Genomic DNA, 14,820 nt, shown 5'->3' with positions numbered 1-14,820 from the left:
GTCTTAGGGAGTTGTCTGGCTGGTTTTTCCATCTCATGATGTTTTAATAAGACCAGAATCTGAATTAGTTAATGCATGAAGTTAGGCTTCCAGGGGGAAGATTTCAAACACAGACCTACAGAAACTGTTTGACTTGGAAGCTGATTCACATGGAATTTTTTTTCTTTCCTGGTTTTTAGGCATGTTTCCCACTAAATCTGCAAATAACACTCTACAGTATGATGTCCTGGTTTTCAGAAATGCTGAGGAGAAGGGGGAGAATTTCCTTTTCTTGATGAACTGTACCTTCCCACCTTCTCTTATTTTTCAGTGGAAGGGGAGAAAGAGATTAGGAGACTGACAGATGTTTCACTTTGACCTTGTCCAGAGTGAAAGAGTTTCTTTTGGAAATCCTGAAACAGGTCCTTTTCCTATTTTTCAAATGAAATGTTTAGCTGTGTCTTTTAAACCTGCCCTGCATTTAAATGAAAAGGATAATTTGAGATTTTTTAAAGTGAGTCAAATTCAGTCCAGTTATCCAAAAATAAGGTTATTATTTCTCATTTCACAAAAAAAAAAAAACCAAAAACCAAAAACAAACACAACAAAAAAACCCAAAAACAACCAAACTTGTTTTGATTCTGAATAAAATTTATTTTCAAATATTCAGGTCAGCCACTAAACCAAAAATATCGTAAATTGTATCCTTTTCAGTTCTGCACATTACAGTAGATCTTACTGAAGTCCATGTGACTAAATGTGCAGTAGCATCTGTCCTTCCTAGGACCCTTCTCTGTCTGCTGGAACCTGCCACTAGGACTAGTGGGGTACTGTTAAAATGCAATAAAATATTCTCAGTAAAACTCTTAGGGAAGAGATTCTTTGTGAAGTGCCCAACTCCCCTGACTTTTCTAGAATTAGGCAGGAGAGGGTGGAGGAAAACTTCACTTTTCTAGTCAAAAAGAGGTGGATTGCAAACACTGGAGCTGGTCTATAATTACACACAGAAAAATAATTCTTGCTTACCTGCTGTGGTTAAGGAAGGAAGGAAGGAAGGAAAGAAGGACTAGTCTTCTTAGTGAATGCTGTAACTAAAGAGCTCTTAGCTGTCCTGCTTGAGGTTAATCCTACTGTCTTAATAAAGAGCAAGGTCACAGTTACAGCTTTTCACTGTGCTTGGGATGTCCTGGGCTGCTTTCAGGCACCATGAAAATTCATGGCCTAGGCATTGCTCTCCTGACTCCCACCTCCTCCTGTTTCAGTAACCAGCTGTGTTCATCTCTGTAAGACAGCCAAGTCACCACTGCAGCTCTCACCCAGCCTCAGATTTTCAGCATCCCAGTACTCCATCAATCCATATTCAGGTGGCACCCGTTTGCAGCTGAGTGCCAGGACAGGCCAACAGATGCAGATGCATTGGCACAACTGCTGCCAAACTCAGTGTTGTCCATGCTCTCAGCAGAGAGGATTAGTTGGGTCATTTGTCGCTAGCTGTTCATCAAAGTTCACAGACCTCAGATTGTGTAGACCTTTGGCTCTAGTTTGCCTTATAGACATGGCTGAAGTTGGTCACAGCATTGAGAGCTACCAGTAGATTCAGAGTGATGGTTTATGCTGGCTCTGGTTCCATAGAAAACAATTCCCTCAGCAAACCTAAACCATCTCTTGGCCTATCGGTTTCTGTTGGCAGCAATTCACAAAAACCATTTTGGTGTGTCCAGCCATCGTCCATCTCCCCTACCTGATTCAAGAGGGCAGCAGTTGACCCAAGCCCTGAATGAATGAATTCAATAGCCCTGTCCTCATTACAGCCACACACTTCTATCAACCACAGACACTGTATAAGCAGGCAACAGACTTTTTGCATGCTTGTGCCTTTCCCCTCCACCTCTTTGTACCTCTAATATGCCTTAAAACACACGCAGGGAGCCAAAAGCAGACCAAGCAGTCTAAATCGCACTTAGATCCCAGTGCTTAGTATTCCACGTTGTCTGGCTCCAGGCCTTCAGAAATGCTTTGACAAAGGAACCACAATTGAAGGAATTAAGTGAAATTCAGCCTCTGGAGCCCACCTACTTTGCCCCAGCGTAGCTAGGCTGGTTCTGTCATTTCACCTGAAAAGCTGCAGGGCTTAGGAAAACAATTTTGATTCATAGTTAAATAAACGTTTTCTTAACATGATTAAGACAAGGGATTGGACACCATGGGTGTAGCCATTTTAGTTGTTACAAGAGCTGCGGTTTAGGTGAGAGCCTTCAAAATACAGAAACCACCACGTACAATTCCATGATTCAAGTTTCTGAGTACAGCAGAATCTGGAACTGATTACAATTTATACCAAATGGCACCAATACTTTATACATTCATATGGATCCTCTGAAAAAAAAAATCAGTCCTTTTTCAGGCAGACATTTCCTTGCTACAAAAAATTAAATTGCTGACATGGTAGAACTGAATTCTGCTAGTTCCCTTTTAATGCTGCTGTGCTAGTGGGAATGAAGTTCCTATGGAACTGGAGTTACGTGCATTTCAGCTAGAAAGATATTTGATATGGACAGATACTTTCATGTTGGGATGTTATTCAGTGAAAAAAATTAGCCAGTGTTAAAACTATCAAAGTGAACACTAACATTCCTTGGGAAAAAACTCTCACAGCTGGACAGGTCGTTTGGACCCAAGAGACAGAACTCAGAGTCATGACAAATACTCAGCTAGTCAGTGGCAACTGACATACTCAAGGAAATTCCTGAGTAAGAGAAGTCCTGAAATGCTAAAGGCAGCGAAGGAGTTGTCATGACCTATTGGCTCACATTGATCGTTACGCTCGTGCGGGTTGAATCTGAGTTTGGCAGGAGAGGGGCTCCTGGCTTTGGCACTTTCTTAATTCCTCAAAAAGAAAGATGACAAACCAAATTAGAGCATGTCACAGGCCTGATCTGGGCAGCAATTAAACCACAGTGCATTCCTTCAAAGTGTACAGCAAACTCGGGAACCCCGCTGCTGCCTCTAGAAGACACTACAGTATTGTTCTTTTAACAGTGCCACCCACTTTGAAAGGCAATTTGTGCTTGCTGAGGCCTCTTTTAACACCAAGCAGGCCAAGGGAGTTATTAAAGAGCCATTCAAGCAAAGAAGGGGTGAATTGCTGTGTGTAACAGGCTACTGTTCACTTCTGAGACCATGACTGGTGTAGTCACTGTGTCTGGAGGTATTAAAGGAAAGACTGGATGTGGCACTCAGCGCCCTGGTGGTGTTTGATCGTAGGTTGGATTCAATGATCTCAGAGATCCTTTTCAAACTGACTGATTGTGTGATTATTTGTACGGCTTTTTCTGTCAGAAGATCTGAAATTTACCTAGGGAAGCTGAACACGATGTGTCCAAAAGAGAAGCAGAATAGCTGAGGGAATGAGGACAATCAGCCACTTGGTGAAGGTTCCTCCATGAGGGACAATGTCACTTTGTGAGAGGAACAGCAGCCGCAACAGGACTGGCCTACTGTCACTGCTTGCAGCGGCAGGAATCACCTCACACAACAGAAGGCCTAGAAAATCTGGACCCATCTGGGGCATCCCCTCCTCAGCTGACACAGCTGTGCAAGATCTTGAACCCAAACACCACCCCGGCCCTCACCAACCTTTACCACTTCAGTGCATGTGTGCCAACAAGAGAACATGTAATCAAACAGGATTATCCTGTGACAACCTGTATTAATAAGAGATTTTTCTACCTGAGGGGGAAAGAATGACATAAACCAAAGAAACACAGGATGTCAGCTATGTCAGGTTTCCTTCAAGACCACTGGATCACCAGATAGATATTCTTCACAATCTTCAGGCTGCATGTTTTGTCCCACATACATCTGAGGCCTGTGATCACTTTGCTGTTTCCCCTCTGGACTGGAGAAATTACTGCTGTACCTCAGCAGATGAGCAACCTCACTGAACTCTGAAGTTTGCCCTGCCCAAGGTAGGAGATTGCATTAGGGGCCTCCAGAGGTCCCTTCCAAGCTACATTTTCCCATGAGACCAGGCTGTGACCCAGCACAGCAGCCCCTGCTGCCTGTCCTTATGTGAGACAGGTAATGGGACAGAGGGAACAGAACACCTCCCCTGCTTCTCCCACACCTGAGTGTGTGCCAGGTGCACTTTGGAGAGAACAAAGTGCCAGCCTGCTCAGCCCACATCAGGAGAATCCCATCCAGAAGGAGCAGTATGCACAGTTGCTTGCAATTAACCAGTATGTTCTTGAAGAGTTAAGTGTCAACCTCAGGAAGAAGGGAAGTTCTGCAATTTTTATCCTGATGAAAGACACAGAGGAGGGAGGAAATTAGGGTATTCTTATTTTATTCAGCACTGACTTTCCCTTCCCCTCAAGTCATGCTTTGCCACACACTGCTTTCCATTAGCTCTGAACCAAGGAGGATGGAGAGGATAATGCTAGCCAGCATGGAAAATTTCTACGTGACAATTTCAGCATCACCTCCAATCCCTATCTACTCAGGCTGCCAGGATCCATTCTGAGCTGCATTTTTCCAAAGCACTCCATATTGATTTAGCTCTCCTCCCACTGAAACCTGTGGCACCTTCATGGATTCCAGTGGGAGCAGGGAAAGGGCTGTGCCAAGCTCTTTTGAAAAAAATCCCACCATGTGTGTTTAATGAGGAATGTCTCTGGCAGAAAAGTTTTGAGTGCAGCTAAGCAGATTTTTTATTTCTTTCACATTAAAAGTTCAATTTCTGCCACTTCCCATCCAGGCAGTAGTTGCCCAGAAGAGTGGGTAAGACCCGTTCCAAAATCCCCAGCAGGATATTGCTTGTTTTCAGCTAAAACTGAATGAAACTTTATCAGGGCAGTCCCTGTAACGTTGTGAGTGGGCACCATTCTCAGGCTGTGACACACCTGTCCTTGCTGCAGGCGGCCATCCAGCTCAACTCTGGCCACAAGGGCATTCCCCACTTTCTCTTCCATTTGATACCCCTTTCCAGGAGGTGTCTTCACTGAAGTCCCACTTTTGCTATTTTGCCTCCAGTACATCCTGTCATTTGCTCATGATCCAAAGCCTCAGCATCTCATGTATCCCATCCTTCCTGTTCACTGGCATTGGAGGCCACAAAAGTAGTTTTCACTCTCTAAATAAAGATTTGGCATGTGGTGAAATTGATAGCTACTATCCGGTACTTGGGAAAACCTTCCGCCAAGGTAAACCGATCATTTCCCTCACAGTGATCCCTCTCCTCACAGGAATAGAAGCCGCCACCACCACCAAGTAACAAAACTACCCAGAGAGATGTGACATCTTTGTTCTTCTTTTACCATAAGCAAGAAATTTCAAACATGCCTTTAGCAATGAATGTGTTCTTTGGCCTGCAGCATCACCAAACTGAGCTGAACAGCAAACACAGAATAAGGAAGTTTCAAAAATAAGACAGGAAAGGGAAATCCTTTGCTTTGCATAACAGTGAGCTGAACAGACACGGAATTTTCATTCACATTTGCTCATGATTAGACATATTTTTTTTTTTTCATAAAAGGAGAATTATTATTTTTAAATTCCCTTAGGGTGCTAAGAAAAAAAAGGAACTACATTAGCTGTATTACTGATTGTGATGTTGGTTCATTGTAGCATGCTGGATATAAACCAAAGCAGATGATAGGGAGCTTTTGAGGGTTTCACTGCCGAGTGCATAGTGCATTCAGACATACATTTTAATTCCACATCTGGTAATAGTTCTGGTATTGGGTTATTCCACCAGAAGGCAGCAATAACTATTTTTAGCTAAAATGGCCCTTACCTCATTCAGTAAAATTCAGTTTATGTTTGAGTGTTTGCTAAAAACATTACATCTACCACATATGAGACTTAACAAAACACTTGCAAATGTGTAGCCCAAGGATAATAGCCTAGGAGAATCTTACACTATTTTCCCTGTCTAAACACCTAACTCAAAACAGGTCCTAGAGAACCCAGGAGCATCCAGGACTCAAGGGCAAGGACCTTGACCAGGAGCCTCTTGTGCATCATCTACCAGTCTCCAGGGCAGGCCAAATAAAAGGTCCCTGCAGTGTCTCTCTCACACTTTGGTTCCCTTATACTTCTAATGTCTCTGGTTTTGTTCCCTGTGACTTCCAGTGTCATCTCTTCATTCTTCTGTACAAGTACTGTCCTACCTAATTTTGGCGCAACTCAATTTTTGGTGCATTCAACTGACTTCAGTGACTCACACAGGGAGTAACTCTGCTCCTAGTTTATAAGCGATTTTCTAATACTTCAAAATTTAAAAAATTGAAACAATTTAAAACTGTGAGGCATCAAGTGTCTAAAACCTTTTGAAAGAGATCTAGCAACCCTAGAGACATTTTCTAATTATAAACTTTTTCTCTGTGTTTCATAACAAGTAGTATCTCTTCCAATGGAACCCTTCCAATTCTCCTGTTGGCAACAAGACTCACGGACTGAAATATAATTAAAAGGCAAATTTTTAAGAGTCAAAACAAGATTTTTAAACCCTGGGTTTCAAGGGTTATCTTCATATAAATCATTTTATTGTAGGATCATAAATGGAATGGAGTATCATCAGCTTGCAAAATTTGTTACATTTGTAAGTATTAATAAAAGTTAATAGAATTCTGCCATTGCACAGCCAGCAGAAGATCTGAGTCCGACACCAGCTGCTCAACAACTGGACAGAAATGTAAGCAAATATTATAAAGGCTTGGAGATACAGTAGGAGAGATGAAGCCCTTAGGATTTGTCTGGGCTGAACAGTGCAGGAAAGGGGGGTGCTCGGAGGAGGGCTGGTGAATAGGAACAGCAAAGATACTTTCTGTCCTCCTGACCTGTCACTAGAGGTCAGCGCAGCACCTGCTGTGCCGCGCTGTCCTCCTTGAAGAAGGAATGCTAAGAAAAGCCCCAGCTCCTAGAGGCAAACAGTGGTCTTAAGAAACAGCTCCAAGAAGACAGAATTTATGTTTCTGCAACGGGAGAAACGGGAAGCCCCGGAAAAAGAAGAACATCGCTGGAACTGAAAAGCCTGAGCCCAAAATCAGCATAAAAGCACGCTAGAAGTTGAAAGTTCCCCGGAGAGCCATTAATGGTTATTTTTAAAACAGCCATTAGCCTAAGGTAGAAGTTGTCACCCAACAAGTCCAGCTAACACTGAGGGCTCTTCCTGATGCATGAAAAATAAACTGTTTAATCTCCCTGCATAAAAAAATTCCAACTCCAGGCTAAGAACAGGTGGTCTAGCTCATGTAAATCTAATACATGCAGAGCAAGGAGACAGGGAAACTGCTCTGGAACAGTTCCTAAATAAAAAAAGAAACAGACACTCATCTTCCCAACATAACAAAACAGATATCCACTGCGATCCTGGATGTCACTGAATAAATGTCATGATTTGGGACTCTCTCTAGTCTAGTCCTGTCCCGGGGTGGTTCACAAGGGCCCGAGGACGGCCAGCAGGAGCAGCCAGGAGGTGACAGCTGTCACAGCATCTGATGGGAATCACGGTGGAGCAGCTCTTCCTTTCAGAAGAGGAGACTGCAGCAATTAGCTGCTGTCAAGACAGGTGCAAGCAAGAGAGATTTGGCACTGAAGAAATGTCACCTTGTGGCACACAAATTTGTCACCTCCCCTTCTTGTGCATGCTCTGGTAGGACTTCTGGTGTTCAACCCACTGCTCTAGCAGAAGAGCACAAGTTTGTCAGCATGACTCAGGCTCCAACAAAGAACTGCATAGCAATACCCCAAAAAGCCATTTAGGACAGACTGCCCTACCCCGAATGGCAGCAAATGAGACTTGGGCTGCAATCTTGACATAAAGTCACACAAAGACATTTAGCACAACTTAACCTAACCTGTCTCCCCTGTTCTGGCAGATGCAGGAAATCAGCATCTTGAAACCCAAAAATGATTGGTCAGGATTTGGTTATGCCTCTTGGCATAGTGACAAAGGAAACCACAGGAGAATAAATTCATACATTACATACATACATAAAATTCAAACGTGGGAAGTAACTCATCTTCATCAATGAATTATAACTAAGCAAAACTAGTGTAAATAAGTACCTAATTCCATAACCCAAACAAAAAGCAGAAAGATTTTAGCCATTTAAAAATATTTTCTTCCCTAATCTATATCTGACTCTGAGGATAAGTAAAATGATGTCCACACAGCTTCTAGCAACCATGAAAATGTCAACTAATTCCTGTAGGAAGTCTTTTTGCCATGGATGCATTAGCATAAATAACACATTAGATAAACGTATTATCGCTCTTTATTTAATACATTATATACAAAGGAAGAAAAAATGCAATGTGCTTTCTCACTTTTTTCCCTTGGAAACTTCTAAATGACACACATAATAAATGCAAGAGTAGAAAAGATCTAAAGGCTGAAGTGCAGGACTGTATTGCCTGAGGTCATCTACCCATTACTAATACCTCTAAGTCATAGTGCTTGGGAGTCAAAAGCAGGCACCTTGCTGAGCCAAGTGCTATAAAAGAGGCTTTCTCTCAACAGAGGTATCAAATGAGAAAATAGGATGGATAGAGGTGGGAAAAGTATGCAAATAAATGAGATCATGCTAGTAACAGTGAGAGCAGCTGCCCACCCTGTACAAATACGAGATGCCATCAGGAATGTGGATTTCTGGCATGGCATCCTGAGCAGTCAGGAGAGCAGAGACACCACCCACAAAGACGAGCATTACCAGAAGAACCAGTTTGAGATAATTTCTGACAGTCCAAGAATTTGTTGAAATTCAATGTAGCCCCCTTTACCTTCCTGGAACAAAGCACCACCTGCTGCTCCACAGTAACAACACTGACATTTTTGGAGGATGGTGGCACAAAGGAGAGTTTTGTCAAATAGTGCAGTAATGTGGCAGTTATTTGTACCAGCTTCTCACAAGGGGGAAAGAAAGCACATGGATGCTTATGTGACAATTTTACAAGTGGAAACAACATGAAATTGTGAGCTGTCTGAAAGCAAACCAAATTACACACACCCTGAGCAGGGCAGAAGTAGCATGCAAAGAACCTTGAATATAAAGATGTGACTGAAGAGGGAACAGCATAAACACAAAATACAATTAAAAAAAAAAACAAAATAAAGGAAAGATTAAAAGCCAAACCAGCAAACTGCATAAGCTTTCCAAATAATAGTATTACTTCCTGTGAGACAAATTACTCCATTTCCTCATCAATACCATGGAGATAATATTTCCTGCTGTCACCACACCCCTAAAAGCTTTAAACTCCTGCTTGTTTGCAGAGAAATTAATCACAGAGAAAGGTGATGGGATGTACAGAAGGTTTGGGCCTTAAGAACTTTAACATTCTGTGAGTGAAATTTTAACTTTAATCCTCACTATTACTCTGCCATCAGGTTTAAGGTATGTTCATTAAGGCATGGAATAAAAAAATATGCATTCTGTTTTGGTAAGCAAGCAGGTGAAGAATAAATTGGACTTCTATTTGTGGTCACCTTTCATGGCCACACAGCCAGTCAAAAGCACAGAGAGATAGGTTATGGCATAAGGGATTACAGCCCCCAGCTGTGCTAAACTCATGAGGCCACAAGCACACTGGGCAGACAATCAATCTTCTAGTTGCATGCTGACACAGAGCCTGAGTCTGACCTGCTGCTCTCCCTTCCTTTTTTTAAGATCACCATGAACAGTTCTTTACCTTGCCCCAGCAGTAAGCAGCAGATCTTCTGGGATGTGTCTATGTTTTGATGATTTGCTTGAGTGGCAGAGGGAAGAAAACCAATAAATCTTCTATCCAGTGAACATAAGCTACTACTAGAAAGGCCCTTGAACTCACAGCTCCTCAGCTGCTGTGAATTGGCACAGATACCTTAAAACCAATTGGCAGGATTCCTCAGACAGCTCAAATCAGTGTCACTCCACTGAAGCTGATGAAGCAACCCCAATTTGTAGAAGCTGGGGATCTGGCCCACAGCCTGCACTGCACTCCAGAAAGGCCATCTGTGTTTAACAGAATCAGAAATCAAAAGGAAAGTATTTATAATTTATTCAGTGTTACTGAGACAAGTGATTTCTATAGTGTTAAGTCAGGTAGACTAAACAAGAGCTACAGAAGATAAAAACTAGTTCTTTGTTTCTTCCTCTGTATAGTTTTACCAGGAAGGTTTATGTAATTTCTTGCAACATATTCCACAGGGCAATGAAATGTGAAGGTGAGAAGGAGACAGCTGAGGAGGTAAGAGGGACAGGAATAACAGAATAAAGAATTCAAGCTACTTAATGAATTATAGGCACTAAAATGTGCTTCCCTGCTCATGCTGAATTGATGTCAAACCCTTTCCCACTGATGTCAGTGGAAAGAGTGGCATTACATGACACTGCTCAGCAGCCCAGCGGAGGGACAGCGTAACAGCAGCGGAGAAGGTTCAGGTGGTTCAGCTTTTCATTTTGGAAGCTGTACTGAAAAGCTTCCAGATTCAACTTTCATGGGAATTTGGGTACTGTTGTTAGCATTCCAATTGTTAAAAGCCAGATGCAGAGTTACAACTAACACAGCAATCAGCATGGGGGGAGGGGGGCTGGGGAGTGCTGAGGGGAGGGCATATTAACGTGTCTAAATTGATGTTCAGTGGTAGAAATCCATATTTGCACCAAGCCCCTCTGGGATGTCCAGCAAAAAAGCAGTGCTTTTGTCATGCTGCCATGTGATAACTCAGTCTTGAGTTTTCTGTGGTGAGGAATTCATGATTCTCTTTACTTTGCAGAATCTGCACCTGCACAGAGGAACTCAGTGCAAAGAGTTTGTTTGTGTCTGTAACACATGCACGTATTTTCAGGGCACGGAATGCAAATGAACTGCTTTTAATTCCAAGGGACTGAGCACATCCCCAGAAGTTCTGGGCACTGCAGTGTTACCCTGTATCTGCTCATGCAGTCATTGTTTGTCCTAGAGACTAATGTGTAAGGATGAGTAAAAATGAGACTGACAGAGAAAATACATCTCTTTAGCTTTGACATGGGAAAAATTCACTTTACAAGCACCAGCCCCCAGCAACAGTTTCTCACCCTGCTCCTGCCTCTCTTGTGGCTCCACCAGCTACCTGATCAATTCCCAGGGGAAAGTCTCTATGAAAACTCTGAAAATCCCTCTCAAGTCGGACTCTCATCAAGACTGAAATGGTAAAGTGGGAGTGACAGAGTTTGCGCACAGGGTGAGAATTTTTTCCAGCATGCAAATTCAGAATGTCTGACCAGAGTAATTCTGCTTTAACCTTGAAAACTACTTTTAATGTTTAGAGATGTTTTGGATGACAATGGGAAAATATGTGTGTGTGGTCTTGAAAGAAAGGCTACCAGAAGAATCAGTGCAAGCAGGCTTGTACAATTGGGCTCTACTGGCACGGTGCTGACACAAGGCAAGCAGCTGCTCCAGACTAAGCCTCTCCAGGGCTCTGGCACTGCTTGGTGCTAACAGCACAGAGAGCGTGTGTGCTGCAAAATCGAGTCTGTAACCACTAGTAACTCATTGAGAGGATTTAAGGCTTCAAGTAAACTACATCTGAATAAAGGTATGTACAAGTTTATTACTGCTAAGCAGCTTTGCATTTCACTGCTGTTATACTGTGGAGAACTGTGCAGAAACAGGGTTAGCAAGGCCTATTCCACAGCTGCTCTCTCAACTTTTACACATTGCCAATCCTTCAGCCTTGGTCTGAGGTCCAAAAGAGCTAGAAAGACTGCATCTGGCCTTCAGTCACCTCCATGACAGAGTCTTTTATGCAAAACCTGGTTCTATGTTTCAGCTGAAGTTGGTATTTGATCCACTGTTCACTACAAAGGATTATATTTCTCTTAGTCAGATTTGTAGTACATGAAAGATCAACATCTTCCAAAAGCTTTCTACCTGTCTCCTAAATATGATTATTAACACAAGAAAAAAGTACCATAAATATTGTAACTTTCAGGTTCTTCTATAAATCAAATTATTGATTTTGAAAGGACTTTTGCTTGGAATATTGCATTTTGGTTTAACTTTCTTTTTGAAAGCACTTTCAAGGAAAACCTTGGTCTTCAGTTTTTATTAAATCACAAAAAACCAAGAGCAATGTTTATTCGCACACCACTTGTATGTTTCTTCTTCTTCTTTTTCATAAACAATCACATTCTTGTCATGGCAGACAGGATCTTTGCAAAGTTCTCAACACTTTCCTGAAGATGACTTTTGTGTAAAGTGCTCTGGCATCATGCAGTCTACCTGAAGTTAACACAGATTTACTAGTTCATATATAAAAGAGCATTCTGGCTAACACTCATGATCCTTGCCTACATAATGTCTGGAACAAAAGGTTTAACGTTCTCCAAATTCCTTAAGTGCCACAGGTCCTTAACTCTCCCCACATTCAGCATGACCCCTTGTGTATATTTCAGATACAAATCTTAGACAGAAGAAAGATTTTTCATCCACGTAGCAACAGCTATCTTTCAAGTCTCTACCTTCCCACTGAAGTAATCACCAATCCTAAACCATGCATTAGTCTTCAGTAAACACAGAGCAATTCTAACATCAACTACCAATGTTCTAACATAAAACCATATTCCAACATAAAACTACCAGTGTAAAAAGTAGCAGAAAGGTTTTTTTATGGCGATTTACTTAATTTGTATAAAGCGAAGGCAAGATATGTATCCTTCACAACAGAAAATGTAGGGACAGGGCAAAGAGATAGAGACAGATAAATACCACACTGGATTCCCATTTAACTGAGTATAGTGTGAAAATTGTAAATTTCTTTTTTCAAGCTTGAGAGAGTCTTGGAAGCTTGGTATGTATTTTTAAAGCCACTAAGCTGAAAATAATTAAATTGGAAGTTCTGATTGAAAAAGAGAAAAAAAAAATCAAAATAATTATTTTTCTCTAATTAATTTATGGAACATATTTGAGGATTTCAACATAGTTGCTATCTGAGAGCTATAGCTGCACAGCCATCTTCACTGAATACATGCACAGCAATTCTGTTTCCCTGCATGTAAACAAACTTAGTTTGCTTAAACACTTCTAGTCTGCAGGGTACGTTCCACTGAGGAAGAGAGCACTCAGACAAAATGAAGATTCATAGACTTTAAACGTCATTCTTAACCATGGAAGATTCGCACATCCTGTAAGACATATTTTGTCTTCTTAAAGCAAGTTAGCCAACTTTGCCTCTTTTCTAAGCCAATATTAGTACTTTTTCCAACACTCCAGTCCCAAAGAAATTAAAATATTAAACCATAATTAAGTTCTTTAAGGAAGTAATAATTAGTCAAGAGACTTAGGCCTTACTGCTACTGTGTTTCCTCATTTTTTTTCTTTTTTGTGGAGTACAAGAGATGACATCCTAGTATGTTTTTGAACAAGTGTTTTCCTCATGCAAAGAGAACTGTGTCTGCAGACCAACCCCTATCAAATTCCTTTACTTATATTGGCAGGGCAGGGTAAAACCCCCTAAGATCTTTCCTTTGTTTAAATGCATTTCCTGCCTTCCTTACTGCTATAGACTGTGTTGTGACAGGCCTATTTATAGTCCAAAGAAAGGAAAAAGCAGCACTGGAGGCAGGAAAACTAAGTTGGGAAAGAATAGAAGGAAGTGTGGCTGCCATTTAGCCAAACAATCTAGAACTAATTGAGCTCAGAGGAGCCCCAGCCCCAGTGAAGCTGCTGGGAGTGAACAGAGCACAGTCCTGCTTCCCTCTCCAGGGCCCTGCCAGGGCTGCTGTGTGCGAGAGTCATGGGCAGGACACTGCTGGAAGCAAATAATCTCAGCATCTCCATATCCTGACAAGAACTCTTTCAAAAAAAAGGAGAGCGATGCAAGTTGGATACCTATCAAATTAAGGTAAGTGCCTCCTTCTGGCATTTCTGCTTGCTGCATGCTCTGCTTCTTTTCAGGTGTGGCCAGGCTGGTAAGCAAAAAAAGGAATGAGCTTTGGAGAAGGAATGGCAACCACCTTTTACATAAAGGTTTAGCAGGATGTCTGATTTTTTAGATAAAGAAATCTGAATTCGCTTATGAATTCCTCAGAACTCTTCTTAAGCAAAAGAAGCCTTTGCCACAAATCCATCTGTGTTCCTGTTTTCCTGACTTGTGTCATGTTTATCTTATAGACTGTGATTAAGTACTAGAGAAATATTATGGTAAATGTATGCCCCCCAAAAAAATATGATGCCAACTCTGCATTGGTTTAAAAATAGAGACTTAGACAGAGAGAGGGAGAAGTATTTGAAATATATATTTATACAAGACGTGTTAATACGGAATATAGAAACATATCAAAATGTATATAATGCAAGTTCTGTGATAATTTAGTCTTATGATGTACACTTGAAGGTAAGAACTCATAAGGGCTGAATTAAAGTAGCTGAAAGTTTCTAGAGTTTTAGAATTTATTGTGACAGGTAATTCGTGTGTGTGTGCCTGTGTATACACAAAAATATACTACATAGAGATATCAAATCAAGATATATTATTCATTGTTGCTTGCAGTGCAATATTACCTGTTGCCATTCTGAGGTCTAACTTAAACTGACAGTAGAATATGGGTGGAAATTTCTAATCTGCTTATTTTCAGATGTTACACACAATATTATACTATCAGGACTGCATGTGTAAAAAGTTCCATTTTAAGATAGATCAGTGTACAGACCATATTAATTCACTGAGTTACCATCAACAAGGCAAGGTTTTAAGATAAAAAAATTAGGTTTTTTTTAGGACTGTGTTTGATTTCTTTGACTCTCAACATGTCCTTTGCACTTCTAACAAAGGAAGTGCTGTTGTGATTTGCAGGCAGCAGAATAGAAGCTGTA

At 41.4% G+C, this 14,820-nt stretch overlaps 1 protein-coding gene across 3 annotated transcripts in view; it reads left to right on the top strand.

The window, feature by feature from the left end:
- Positions 1-13,559: 13,559 nt before the first annotated feature.
- The window catches only part of RASGRP3 (RAS guanyl releasing protein 3), a 58,845-nt gene continuing 57,584 nt past the window's right edge, over positions 13,560-14,820 (top strand). For 2 of the 3 annotated variants that reach the window (XM_086878038.1, XM_023923758.2), the window contains exon 1: positions 13,560-13,849. The gene's annotated coding sequence lies outside the window, so the exon portion shown is untranslated. The remainder of the gene's footprint in view (positions 13,850-14,820) is intronic. The other variant, XM_086878040.1, reaches the window with a different exon arrangement.

Source organism: Cyanistes caeruleus, chromosome 2 (assembly GCF_971803275.1).
Source record: "Cyanistes caeruleus chromosome 2, bCyaCae1.hap1.1, whole genome shotgun sequence".
Classification (NCBI taxonomy): Eukaryota; Metazoa; Chordata; class Aves; order Passeriformes; family Paridae; genus Cyanistes; species Cyanistes caeruleus.
Note: the sequence above shows the minus strand (reverse complement) of the source record. Positions and strands in the feature narration are given on the sequence as shown.